Source organism: Alligator sinensis, unplaced genomic scaffold, assembly GCF_000455745.1.
Source record: "Alligator sinensis unplaced genomic scaffold, ASM45574v1 scaffold768_5, whole genome shotgun sequence".
NCBI lineage: Eukaryota > Metazoa > Chordata > Crocodylia > Alligatoridae > Alligator > Alligator sinensis.
In genome coordinates, this window is record NW_005841991.1 from 2,377,987 (window position 1) to 2,392,372 (window position 14,386).

At 45.2% G+C, this 14,386-nt stretch overlaps 1 long non-coding RNA gene across 2 annotated transcripts; it reads left to right on the plus strand.

Moving 5' to 3' along the window:
• Window positions 1-1,560: 1,560 nt before the first annotated feature.
• LOC102375275 lies at window positions 1,561-14,124 on the plus strand. 2 transcript variants are annotated; one of them, XR_001357841.1, is made up of 3 exons: window positions 1,561-1,637; window positions 12,112-12,235; window positions 14,101-14,124. It is a non-coding gene; the product is annotated as an uncharacterized LOC102375275 (long non-coding RNA). The 2 variants fall into 2 exon arrangements; XR_323565.1 differs by lacking the exon at window positions 1,561-1,637 and adding an exon at window positions 1,836-1,979.
• Window positions 14,125-14,386: the final 262 nt, after the last annotated feature.

Consider the following 14,386-nt stretch of genomic DNA (forward strand, 5'->3'; position numbering starts at 1 on the left):
TAGCTCTTTCACATGGTATTCAGTGACTTTCCTCTTCAGTGTTAAAGTGCTACTGCATGAAACCATGGTGCTGGGAGAAGTGTCTGAGTTGAGCCAGGCTCCTTATGTCATTGCACATACTTCTATGCCAGTGGAGTTCCACTGAACTTGACAGTATTATACCAGAATAACAACAGAGACGTGGGCTTATAATATTCCTAGATAAAAACCTTTATGATCAAGATGACAGTGCACATTATTGATTTGAAGGTAAAACTATTTATAAGAACATTGTAGTTTTAAAAGAAAAGAAAAGAAAAGAAAAGCAAGCATTAGTGATAAGCTTAAAAGAGATTGAACCATTTGGAAAATACAGAAACTTTCAGTTTAATAATATTCTGAGATCTTTCAAAATGAAAAGCAGTCCTCTAAGCTGTTATAAGATATTCTTGACAGAGGCACAGGGATGAGATCCCCATCCATGGCAAGAACGATGGCTTATCTGGTTCCCAAGCAGAAAATATTTCTCTCCATGCTGTCATGCTCCCAATGAGACAGTGCACTAGCTGTATATCACACATACATCAAAACTACAATACCTGGAAAAAGAATAGACCTTGGAGAGGTCAGTTTTTTACATCCATGTTAGAAATGGGAAGCCATTGTCACCACATTTGAAAACTTCCTGTTTTAAGCTGTTGAAGTTTGTTATTATCTCATTGAAATGGCCTGATACTACACTAACTTCCATTCTGTGGCATTTTGAGTGGGTTTTATTCCGTGTACATGGGATCTTTTTCTCTTCCCTACTGAATGGCCCAATTATGAATCAACCCCCCAAAAAATGTTAAAATGATGTTTGTAGCATTGCAGATACAGCATAGTTTTCCAGAGTTCAATTCTATTCATCCCTCTAATACCCCAAGCCTACATGAAATTGAGGTCATGGCAAGGGTAAAGCAAATTCCAAGTGGGAGAGTGAGAGCCTGGTGCAGAAGTAGAGATACCCTAGCCCTGAACTGCTCCTCAGTTGAGGTAACAGCATAGCTCCATTGACTTCCATTGTCACCAGAACACATCTGCTAATAGAGTTGCGAAGAGCAGATCTAGCAATCAAAGAGCTAGATCTGTAGCTATATTATGGATGCTGTGGACCATTGTAGCGGTGCTGGAGGCATGAAGGTAAAAGGGAGCTTGGCCCAGGGTAGCACAATCTCTCTTTGATGGCTCAGGCCTTATAGGCTGTTTGATATGTAGATGGTATGATTTAAGACATCTTACAGCATGAGATTCCTTTTTTGCCTGGAGGCTTTGATGTTTAGCAGCTGGCTTGCAATGTGGGTGAAGAAAAGCATGGATTGGCTTCCTTTGACTCATCCCTTTTTAGCAAACATGAGAGGAAGGGGAAGGAGAGGTATTTTGCCAGGCATTTAGTCCCATTACAATGGGATTCTTCACACCTGGAAGCAGAAGGGAGCTGGGGATATCTAGAATTTGTTGTAGATTGATCACATCACTGGGTCTGGAATGTCTAGCTATCCAAACTCCTCCTACACAGATTCAAGACTGAGTCATTCTGGGATTACAAGAGAAATTCATTGGCTTGCAGGAGTACAGAGACCCATGGGAGATCAAAATGACTGTGAGCTGAATTCTCTGTGAGTAGATTCTGCCTGGCAGGGAGGTAGCAACTTTCTGAAGTTACTGTCCCCAGATGCCCCAGGGAGACTAGTTCATATGTTGTATGCATGGGTGAGGGATGGGATTAGCAGGACAGAGTTTCACTAATCATTTGAAAGCTTTCAGGTTTCCCTTCCTTTTAGAATAAAGATGCTACAATAAGCCTAGCTGCTCTGTGTTGCACTGAAATAATGAGAGGCTATTAATATCACTGGGTTGGACGTGGAGGAACATGTAGGTCTGGAATTCTCCCTTTCTGTGTTCAAATTGGATTATGGCATCTAGATCATGGCTGATGTTTTAAGCTTGAAAGAGAAAAGGTAAGTACCGATTCATTTTATAGCAGATAAACGTCTGTGTATACCACTACCACCAAGTTAGAAAAGACATTTGAAGCCTCTTTCAGGTGCTCCCTATACTGACTCTGGAAAGAGAAAGATTGTTTTCCTTAGATACCCACTAACTGCCTGTCTTTTAGGATTAAAGGGGTGGATACCTGAGGATTATAGTTATTTTTCAGGAGTAAGAAAATAAAAATCAGGGTGATTATTAGGGGTGTGCGAAGTGGGCCCTATTTGATTCAGATTTGGCCTGAATCAGGGGCAGTGGTTCAATTAGTCGATTTGGATCACTGTCCCTGATTCGATTTGGCCAAATCCAGATCTGGAGATTTGATGCTGATTCAGAGAATCAGTGATTCGGACATAGACACAGTTTTAAACTTTTTTTTCTACATACCTCAAGGTACCAGCACGGCTTGTGAACGCTGTGATGCTGGGGTGGATGGAGCATCCCACAGGAGTGGGGGGGGGCCCTCCACGTGCTCAGCGGTGAACCTGGAAGTGGACTGGAAGTACTTCCAGCCCACTTCCAGGTCTGCCAGGGAGCCACTGAACTTCTGTGTGACACTCCATGCACCCCAGCATCGCAGTGTTCACAAGCCCCTGCTACCTAGAGGTATGTAGAAAAAACATTTAAAGCTGTCTCTATGTCTCAATCTTTCCAAATTGATTCAGAGAGATCGCAGGGTCCCCTGATTCGACTCAGAGATTTGGCTACCGAATCAGGCCAAATCGAATCAAGGACCGAAGCTTCGCACAGCCCTAGCGATTATGATTTTGCCTGGAGTGAGCTTTGCTATGCCGTCTCTAAAAAGAAAAAAGAATCTCTTCCCAACCTATAAAATATAAAAATATGCCTCCTGTGTAGCTCTCCCAATATGCACAGCTGTTCTTGACCTGCAGCCATGGATGGATTCAGGATTTTGTGAAAGGGGGTGAAGGGCTGCTTTCTCACTGTCTTAGCACCCTGGGCTAAGACTGATCACTGGGCCCAAGGGACAGAATGCTTCCCCTGTGGTCTCTGCTCCAGCTCTATAACCACAACCCCAACCTCCAGTTACAAATTCAAACCAACGTAACAGAAAGCCACTTAACTCCCCATGGACTATATAAAGGTTTTTTTGCAGATTTCTCCTCCCTTCAGGAGCAGGGTCAGGCTGTCTTCATTAAGCCTGGGCTAAGCTTATATAACTCTACCATTGTCGCAGTCACTTAATTTGGTTTGCTGCAGACAGGGTGCTAGCAGCCAGGTGCTACTAATTAACCAACAGCTGAGCTTCCTGCTGCCTGCAGGCCAGGCTCTGTAGCCATTTCATTGTACTACTTGTCTCTGCTAAACTATTTTGCTAGCAAGCATCAGGTACTCTGCTGCCTGCCCTCTCCCTCTGCACCACTGAAGTAACAGGGGTTAGGGGTCCCCTGGTGCAGTGGAACTGGCTTCTTCCAGAGTACATAGATGATGGAATAGGGTGGGCAGCATTGGGAAGACGGGTGCAGGGGGAGGGCAATCAGCAGCATACAGGGAGTAGAGTTGGGCAGCTCAATGGCTAACATGGCAATGTATTCTAAATCTAAACTAATTGCTTACCTGGTTGTTCCTCAGGCAAAAATTCCATTGAAATCAGTGAGATCTTTAACCTGAAAAAGGACTTCAAGGTTTTGCCCCCACATTTTTCCACCCAGGCTTTACTACTTATCAGCTGCCTGTAACTATCCTGATTAATCCAGCCGGTACCTTTCCTTTATTCCTTTCTAGAAGTTCTCTTTACCTCTGGGGAAAACAAATACTCCTCAATCAAAAAATCCATGACAGACTCCTGCCTGTCAGTGCAGAGGCCAATTGAGGCTTTGGAGGGTGTGACCAAAATGTTTGGCGCACGTCCTAAACTTCATGGACTCATTTTTGTATGAAAATATATATCTTTAGGTCTCTCTTTAGTCTCTCTCTGCATGAGAAATAGAGCCAAATAATCATGTGGCCACTATGCCCTAAGGCACCAAAGCATTGTATGTTCAGTCTAGTTACTATTAATAAACATGTAGCACTTCACATCTAACACTGCTTTCTGTACCCACCCCACTCTGAGGTCAATAGGCAGCACTATTCCCATTTTACAAATGGGAAGAGAAGCTGAAGATGACTTAACGGAGTTAATGTCAGGCCTGAAATTAAATGGGAAATCTCTTGTTCTCTCACTAATGCCTACTCCATGAAACCATAGCTACTCAGCTGAGGATGTAGTTCAGCTGCCATCAGGGAAAGCTAGCTAACCACTGTCCCTGAAGCCACATACCTATCAGAGGTCTTTCCTGCAGTAATGGTTTCACCCAGAGGTGTAAAAGGGCATTTCTGCTCCCTGGGAAGTGGCAGTGCAGTCAGCTGATAGCTGCAGCACTGGTTATTTTTGTGTCCCACCCCGAAGGCGATGCCTGGGGCTGCTGCCTGGTCACCCTTCCCCTCAGTTATGCTAATGGTTTCACCAAGCTCAAAATAGAGCCTTGGGAAGATAGAGCAGGAAACATGAAGGTGTGATATTTAGGACAAATTGGTGACAAGCCCTCACAATTGGCTGCTAGCACTTTACATTTCAAAGGTCAACTTTACAAGTATGATTTTTTTTTTTTAAATCAAAGCTGCTGTTTTAATTTAAATTGCTAGTCTCTCAAATTAAAGGGGTTGAGAGACAGGTTGAGTAGGGAGTTGTCTGGGCAAACTGTTCAGAGCATGGGCGACTGGTACTTCCTGACTTTGGGGAGGCACCAGATTGCCAATGGGAGGGTGGGGGCAGCCAATTCTCAACTTGGGGGAGAGGGTCCCCCAGCAGCCAGTGCACTTCCAGTTTTGCAGCTGGCATTTCCAGGGGGTGCACGGCCAATCTCCACGCATCGCCAATGCTCCAGAGACTTTCCTTTTCACCTATCCTTCACTGTAAGTTTGCTGAGTGGCAGCAGGTGAAGGAGAAAGAGGAAAGAGCAGATGAGGATGAAGGAACTGGCACAAGAATCAACAGATCAGCTGGAAAATGTTGCAAGGCCAAAGCCCCTGCCACTGCCAGTTCTTCCTTTGCATGGACCTGTATGGGCTCTGTCCAGGTATGGCCACTGTCCACCAAGGTTTCCACCCAGGTTGTAATCTGGCTTTACAGACACTGCAGCCTGCATGTCCCTGCCATGGATAGCTGCCGAGGTAGGGAGCACAGTGCTTGTGGTGTGAGAGATTCCTCCTGGTGGATTATCTCAGGAATCAAGTAAGAGAGCTGCAGGAGGAGGTAGATCAACTCAGAACCATCCATGAGCAGGAGGCCTTCATTGACTCAATGCACAAAGAGACCTCAAGCATCATAGAGAACGGACAGCCAGAGAAGGCATTGGAAGACACAGGCACTCTGCATGATGGAAACTTGTCTCCTCTAGGAACATACAGCACTCCTCTTCCAGTCCTGTAGCTGTCCAGCTGGAGAACAGGCATGAAACCCTGGCTTCAGATGAAAAGGAGCCCACTCTTGACTTGGCAGGAGAGGCCAAGCCATGCACTTGGGGGTGAGGGGGCAGACATGAAAACCAGTGCTGCCAAGAGGAAGTGATGGGTGGTGGTGGCTGGCAACTCTGTCATGCAGGGAATGGAGGCTTCTATCTGCCAGCCTGACCTGCTGGCTTGGGGTGGGGGGGTCTGCTCCTTGCCAAGAGCCCACAAGCCATCCATCCTTCTGACTACTTTCCCATGCTGCTCATCCATGTAGGCAATAATGATAATGGCAGGAGTGACCTTGAGCAGATCAAAAGTGACTACATGGCTCTGGGCATAAGGATGAAGGGGACAGAGGCCCAGCTGTCCTTACCAATCAAATCTAAAGGCCCAGATAGGAGCAGACACATGGCTACATAAAATGGTGTTGTCAGCAGGGCTTTGCCCTCTTCGACTATGAGGGGGAGGGGTGTTCCAGGAAGATAGACTGCAGGGAAGAGATGGGGTCCAGCTGATGAAGAAAGGGAAAAGTGTCTTTGTGTTCAAGCTTGCTGTCCTAGTAAAGAGGATTTTAACTAGGTTCACCAGGGGATAGAGACAAAAGCCCAGAGGTAAGTAAAGAGCCAGGGGACCTAGATAAAAACTTAACAAGGGAAAGCAATAATGGAAGCCTTAGCAGTATTCTCAGAGAGAAGATAGGACAGTTAATTTAATACCTGAAATGTTGATATACTAATGCAAGAAGTATGGGGAACAAACAGAAAGAATAGTGCCCTAGAACAAACACAGATTTATAATGTAATTGGGATTATGGAGGCGTGGTTCACATGACTGGAGTATAGTCATGGATGTGTTTAGTTTGTTCAGGAAGGGGGAAAAAAGGTAGGTGAGAAGGATGAGGTGTTGCCCTATATGATGCAGAGAAGGCTGAAGTATTTCATGACATTTTTTCCTTTAAATTCAGCCTTCGCAAAAAGGGGCATTACCAGATGACAAGTACAGTTGGCAGAAAAAACAGGAAAGGAGACAAAAAGCCTAAAGTAATAGAATAACAGCTTAGGGATTACTTAAAGAAGCTAGATGCCTTCAAGTCACCAGGGCCAGATGGAATGCAACCTAGGGTACTGAAGGAATTGGCTGAGGTAATTTTGAAGTCCTTAGCTATCTTCTTTGAGAACTCTAGGTCAGGCAAGGTAAAGTATAGTGCCCATCTTTAAGACCAGGAAGAAGGAGATATGGAGAATTATGGACTTTTCAGCCTGACCTCAATACCTGGAAAGATCATGTAGCAGGTTCTCAAGGAATCTATTGTGAAGCACTAGAGGAGGACAAGGTGATCAGGAATGGCCAGCATGAAGTCACTGAGAGGAAGACATGCCTGACCAACCTGATTTCTTTCTACAATAAGGTAACAGGCTGTGTGGATGGGGAGAGAGCAGTGGATGTGAAATACCTTGACTTTAGCAAGCATGTTTTGACACTGTCTCTCATACTATTTTAATTAACAAACTGTGGAAATACAGACTAGATGAAAATATTGTAAGGTGGATACCTAACTGGTTGGATCATCACAATCAATGAGTAGTCATTGGTGGCTCAGCATCTAGTTGGAAGGAGGCTTCAAGTGTGTGCGGGCCGGGAGCGGTCCGAGGCCCTCGGGGGTGCGCGGCAGGCTGTGGCCAGCAGCCCGGACACGCCGGGTCGGGGAATGCAGGCTGGCGGGCTAGAATTAGGCACAGACGCTTAGCGGTTGATTAAAGATTATTTTACTTACACCGAAGATGGTCGCGGTGCAGGCAGGAAAACTTGCTTGGGTTGCGGTTACAGATAGAAAAGAAGAGAGGTGGACAAGAGTTCCTTCCACGCGAACCTCTAGCCCAATCCGGTTGAAGGCTCTAAACACGTGAGTCCGTCGCGTCAACCGAAGAAAACAACTCAAAGCAGAGAGATCTGGATACACTCACACGAAGTTTGCTCGGCTCCATGGAACTTGCACGCAGGGAAAAAGGGGTTCGTCGAAGGATTGCGCTCGGCGACGGGGAGAGGCCAGAAGTGTATAAGCCCCCTGTAGCATTCTTAAGGTACACGCTGGGTTCGATAGGCTCCGCAGCACTTAGAGATCTTCACGAGACATGAAGTTCTCCTCCTCCAGATGGTTGTGGAGTCCTCCCTTGCGGGGGTTCTCCTCGGCGTTCTCCAACTTGGGCGGAAACCGCTCAAGCCTCTTATACGGCTAGCAAGCCAATTGCTAGCCGCCACGTGGGAATATTTTAGAAGTGGCCAATAGTGGGACACAAATTTGCATGCGAATGGCGGGAACTCCTTTGCACCGTGCATTTCTCTTTGCAACTAAGAAATGCACCCTGCAAAGAAAGCTCCTAGTGGCGCGAAATAATTTAGCAGTGCCAAAGCGCGCATAAACAAAATCACACCCTTGGGTTGTGACAAAGTGGACTTTCCCAGGGTTCTGGTTCTGTCCTGAGTTGTTTTGTTTAATAGCTTCATTAATAACTCAGATGATGGAATTGAATGCATGATTTGCAGACAACACTAAGTTGGGTGGAGTTGTGGATACTCCAGAAGGTAGGGCTAGGATCCAAAATCTCTTGGATAGGCTGGAGAAATGGTCTGTAATCAATCAGATGAGATTCAGCAAGGACAAGTACAAGGTCCTGCACATCGGAAAAAATAATTGCAGGGACAGATGCAGACTGGAGGATGACTGACTAGGCTGCTGTACTGCAGACAAGGACCTTGGGGCTACAATAGACCATAAGATGATTATGAGCCAGCAGTGTGCTCTGGTTGCTCTTCTGTTCTAGTCAGCACTGGTGAGGCCTCACCTGGAGTACTGGGCTCAGCTTTGGGCTCCACACTTCAAGAATGATGTAAACAGTTTAGAGTCTGGTGCAGAGCAACAAAAAATTATTAGAGGCCTCAAACTTGACTTATGAAGAAAGGCTGAAAGAACTAGGCTGCTTCTTCCTTTGAAGAAAACAAGACCAAGGAAAGATTTGATAGCAGTCTTCAAATACCTGAGTAGCAATTACAGAAAGGATGGAGATTAGGTTTTTTCTCTGTGGCCAAAGGGGACAGGACTAGAGCCAATGTCTTCAAATTTCAGCACTGGAAATTTAGGTTGGAGATTAGGAGGAACTTTCTGACTCTGAGGGTGGTCAAATATTAGAATAGGCTACCTAGAGAAATTGTGGGGTTTTCATCCTTAGACTTTCAGTCTTCAAAAGTAGGTCAGGGAGACACTTGGCTGGGATGGTATAGCCAGGGATGCTCCTGTCTTGAGCAGAGGGCTGGACTAGATGACATTGGGCACATCTACACAAGACATTTACTATGGAGCTAACTAATTAGCTCCACAGTAAATGTCTCAGGCTCTACTACTGCGCCCCCTATTAGGGCACAGAAAATTAATAAACTCCACAACAGGGCAGTACTTGTAAATTAAGTACTACCCTGCTGTGGAGTTTTTTTCCGCACACAACAGCGCACATGTAGATAATGACCTGGCTGGCTGGGGCTTCAGTTTGGAGGCTGCCTTCCAGCTAGCCCCACACTTAAGTGCCTTCATGCCCCAGCCAGCTCCTCCGCAGCACATTAAGCTCGGTCAGAGCAGCCCCAGGCTGGCAGGCTGACTCCCAGGGCCTCTTGCCAGCCGGGCTGCTTCGACTGGGCTTCATGTGCTGTGTATGATTATTCATGTGCACTAATTGTATGCAACATGCCCAGTGTGAGGTCCCTTCCAACAGTACTATCCTGTGTCTTTTTTTTTCTATCCCAGAATGTAGTACAGCCTGTTCATAATACCCTCAGCTAGAGCACATGACTCCCAGAATTTTATAAAGAGAAATCAAGCACGACAAGGAGCATGTTCTCTTTTAGCTTTGTTGGCAGATCAAAAACCTCTTCCCAGGGGTCTAGTATTCAAATAGCAGTTGGCCCACACCATCTCTGTTATCTCAGGAGTCATTTAATCCTCCAGTAGATTCCTTGTGGGACATTACAAACTGACAACAATATGTGTCACTGCCAACAACGTGTCACTGCCAGTCTCCTTTGCTTTCCACCATTCCCAGCTGTTGCTTCTCCAGCCTGCGTTAATACTTTCTTTGCCACCCAATGAAGAGGGGACAGTGCTGTGGAGGTAGTTACTGTCCCACTTTTTGTGTGTGTGCATAATATGGGAAGAATGAAAACCAAGCACAAATTGTACCTCCTGGTTCAGTATACACTGGAGACTATCTCATCTCAGTTAATCCTAGTATTTAAGGTTTATATTAGACCTTATCTATCACCCCCTTCCCTGGGATAGAATTCTTCCTTCTAGGGAAGATAACTACATCTGCATACAATATGGCAGATAGGGTAACAATAACCATATACAGCAACAGCAGTACTGTTCCCTGTAATGATCACAAGGGAAAGGTATGCAGCAGCAGTTTCAACCAGACAGTGCCTTGGTTCAGCTCTATACTCCTACTTCAGTCTTTTAAGCCCTTGCATAAAGAATATTATCACTGTATCAACAAAAACAGCAGAGTCAGTTACTTAAAAATGTTATCCTTTAAAGGAGGCTCGCTGAGGGCAGATAATGGCCAGGAGACCTTGGCTAGATGATCTGCTACTTTTGGGCTGCATGCAGTGACTAATCCACTGGGCTTTATGGATGTATTTAAATTGGATATATGCAGTCAATGCATTATTTATATCCAAAAGCATGAATAATTCAGCATGCCCACACTTAGCAGGTATCCAGTCTGTGCCAAAAGTCTGCACTAGATACTTGCTTTCAGATTCATGAAGAGAATATAAAATGACAGCCTTGTAAAACAATGGTTTCACACCTTGCCTGTTTTGCACCCCTATAATGTTCTTTTCTGCCTCAGTGGTCATAGCTACATGTGCCTTAATGCGCTGTTGTTAGAGCACATTATGTTTCCAACCTCTAATATGAGGTACTAACTAAATGCACAGTAACTGGTGCTACTGTGTAGTAGCACTGGTACACGGTCTTTTTTGTGACGGTTAATGCACAGTATATTAATTCTACTGTGCATTAGCACAGCTTTTGCTGTGACATGCTAATGCTCAGTAGAATTAGCCTACTGCACATTAAGCATCTCATGTAGATGCACTCAGTGTATCTCAAACTCAAACCTATCTCTTGTGTTAGAAAGTACAGTGTATATGACAACATGCTCTTTGTCATTTCCTTTTTCTGAATACTCCAAAATATATTACAAACATTCATCATGTCCCCCCATGCACTTGTGGGATAGATAAAATAGTATCAGTTCTATTTTAGAGTTCTTGAAGCAGAGAGCTAGAAAAAATGAGGGACTGCCCAAGGGTTTATGGCAAGAGACAGAGCAGGATAATAAAATCCACTTCTAACATACAATGCCTTGCTTCCCACTGCACAACTGAATGTCATCTGTAGTTGTACCACCAGTTTTATGATATGTACCCTAGGGCTGCAGCTGAGAGAGCAGCCAGTGGCGGGGGTCATGGCTTGAGCTTGACCCCCTCCTTCAGTTGTCATCTCCTAGGAGATGAAGGGCCTGAGTTCAAGGCTATTTGGGGTACAGAGAGCACTGCTCAGTAGCAGCTTAATTTTTTATTTTTTGGGACCAGGTGAAACATCCTTTTCCCTCTACCACCCTCCCCCCCACCGCCCATGCCATACCACATCAGATGTCCAAGAGAAATAATCACACTACCTATATCTTGGGTGGCTTCAGGGCTGGGTGTTGAGCCTAGCAGCCAATGCGCATGATTTCAAAGCAGCCTGCGGCCTCATGTAGCAGGGTAGGTCATGCTTCTTGGTAGCAGCCACATTTTTTTGGTGGGGTAAGAGGGCATTGGGCTGGCCCAGAGCTACTCAAGCCATACCAGTTAAGGAGTATGAGAGATTCTGGGATGCCTAGCTGGGCTGCTCAGTAACTCCTGGGCTGGGCACTGCAGCTCGGAGGTAGAGTGTGAGTTCAGGCTGCCTGCTCTTGGGCTGATGAAGTTTTATTGGCAATTGCTCCATTTGGTTTGGAAGTTCTGGATTGTTAACATCTGACCCAAAGAAGTGTTAGCTTGGTTAGCAGTCTAGGTTGTTGAAGACATACAGCAGCTCCCTTGCTGCAGATGTATCCTTTGTTCTGCTAGGCTAAGCAAACCAAGTTCTTTTCTTACTCATTTTTTCTCCTAAGCTAGCCTCTCCATGCCTCAAACCAGCCAATCTGACTTTCCCTGCACTGTTCAAGTATCAGGTTTTTTGTTTTGTTTTGTTTTTTTGAACATGCATGAACCGAACTTTGAGACAAGGTCTCACCAGATATTTGAACAATGCCATTAATGCTTCCCTAGCTCTGCTGGAAATATGCTGCCACATGCATCCTAGGGCTGTACTTCCTTTTTCATGGATGTATCACACTGGTGGCTCAGAGTTGTCCTGTGATTGATTAATACCCTCAGGTTCCTCTCCTCTTCTGTCATTCCCAGAAGATGAGTTCACACTTTAGAGCAGACATTCCTAGTGTTACATCCTAAATGCAGGACCTTGCACTTTGTACTACCAGTATATTTTGGACTAAATTGCACTATATTGTACTAAATTTAATTCCATTTCTATTTCTCCAGCCTCCACAGTCATCCAGTTTCTTCTGTAGGATATGCTAATCCTCCACCTCTACTGAAAAAAATGCCTCCAAACTTTTGTGTCACCAGCAAATGACATTAGCACACTCCTCCTTGTTGTTCCAAGGTCAGGAATGAAAATATTTAATATGACCAGTCCCAAGATCAGTCCTTAAGGAGCTCTTGTAGTATTCTCCCTCCAACAAGATATTTTTCCTTTCTGCACTGTCAGTTATAACCAATTCCTTATCTACCTTACACATTTTGTACTAATTCTCATTTTCTCCAGATCCACTAAAATGTTCCCATGTGTCACTATAACAAATGCTTTACTGAAGTCCAGATGCATTAGATCTCCTATTTCAATATTTTGGCTAGAAATTCAGTTATCTTAATGAAAAAAACAGGTTAGTATGACAGTCCCGTTTAGTAAACAGAGATTGCATTTTATCTCACTTTCCATTTACCTAGATGTTTTTAATTATGCTTGCATCTCCCTGAACTCAGACTAATGGCCAATTGCTGTCTAGATCACATACCCCCACCACTCTCTCCTTAAATAAAGGTCTGATATCTCTGGCTTGATAGATTTATTGAAAAACATGCGTACCAGAAATTTAATTTCATGTTCCAATTCGTTCAGGATGTGGGGATAAAGATTTTCAAATTCCCCTGACTTGAGCATATTCTGCAAGTTTCGCCTTTCTTCTACCTTGGATGGGGTAATTTCTAGGGCTGTGCAAAACAGCACTGTTCCATTTCAACTTGCGTTTCGACAGAACAGTTTCATTTAGATTTGAAACTGCTGTTCTGTTTTGTTTTGTTGAAACAGTGATGTTGTTTTGACGCTGTTCAATGTTTCGCCCATAGGCTATAACAGGGGAGCGCAAAACAGTCTCTTTCATCTGGCAGGCAGATTGGGGGCCTGCAACCCCAGGAGGGCTGTGGAGGCTGTGCCAGTCCTCCCAGGGTTGCAGGCCCCGGATCTGCCTGCCAGATGAGGGAGGGAAGCCAGGTGCTGCTGCCTGGGACCGGTGCTAGCACGCCACCGGTCCCAGACAGCAGCACCCGGCTTCTCTCATCCCACAGGCATATTGGGGGCCGCAACCCTGGGAGGTCTGTGGGGGCTGTGTGATCAGGCTCAGTTCCCCTCCCCAGCACTGCAGTCGATCAGGTTGGGGAAAGGAACTCAGCCCAGCTGAGCTGAGCTCCCCTCCCCAACACTGCAATCGATGTGGCCGGGGAAGGGAACTGAGCCTGATCCTGGTGCTGGGGAGGTCAGCTCAGCTGGACTGAGTTCCCTTTCCCAGCCCCATTGATCACAGCACTGGGGAGGGGAACTGAGCAATCGGGCTCAGTTCCCTTTCCCAGCCTGATCGTAGCACTGGGGAGGGGAACTCAGCCGGGCTGCTTAGAAACTTGAAATCTTTCAAAACTTTTGAAACATTTCGACTGCCCTTGTTTTCTTTTGAGGCTGTTTTGAAGCCCCTTGTTTTATTTTGATTTCGCTATTTCAAGCTCAAAAATGAGTTGAAACAGTGTCAAAATGAAACAGCCAGTGAAATTTTGCACTGCCCTAGAAATTTCCATTCCATAGCCTCATTTCTTTTTTTTTTTTCTTCTGTTGGAGAGGAAATGTCTGCTGCTATAAAATGGCCCCTTCTCTGGACTCTAACAGGACTCTCCAAGTTGGGACTAGTAGTTGTCCCATCCTGTATCTATCAGACCTTCCCAATCTAGTGATTTTCCTCATGGTACTCAAATCCTAACCTTTCTTTCACCTTCAGATTAGCTCAGCCCATAAAACCCTATATTTTCTGCCCTGTCTGCATGCTTCTCAGCAGACTTCACACCCCTGGTATCTTAATGCAACTGTCCTTGAAGAAATGTGAAAAGGATATAATAATAATAATAATAATAATAATAATAATAATGAAGTTGTCAGCATAGTCCTTGTTTATACTGGGGATTTTCTTTTTTTCTTCTTTCCAGAAAAATCTCCATCTTTCCCCCCACTGGTGCAGCTACTGCAGCAGACACTGCTCTCCAGCCTTGGCAGCTGTTTTCATTACTATGTCAGCTTAATCTGTTCAGAGCAAGTCTAATTAACAGCGGGCAGAAAACAGCTGACGGCAACAGTGAGCCATCTTCATAAGAGTTCCCGATGTCATTGACATCAGTGCAGCTGATGACAATGGTTGTAAGAATTCCCTAGTGAAGAGATGGCCTACATGTGTAGTGGGGGCAGGCCAGTGTCTGAGCATTGCCATAAAGACAC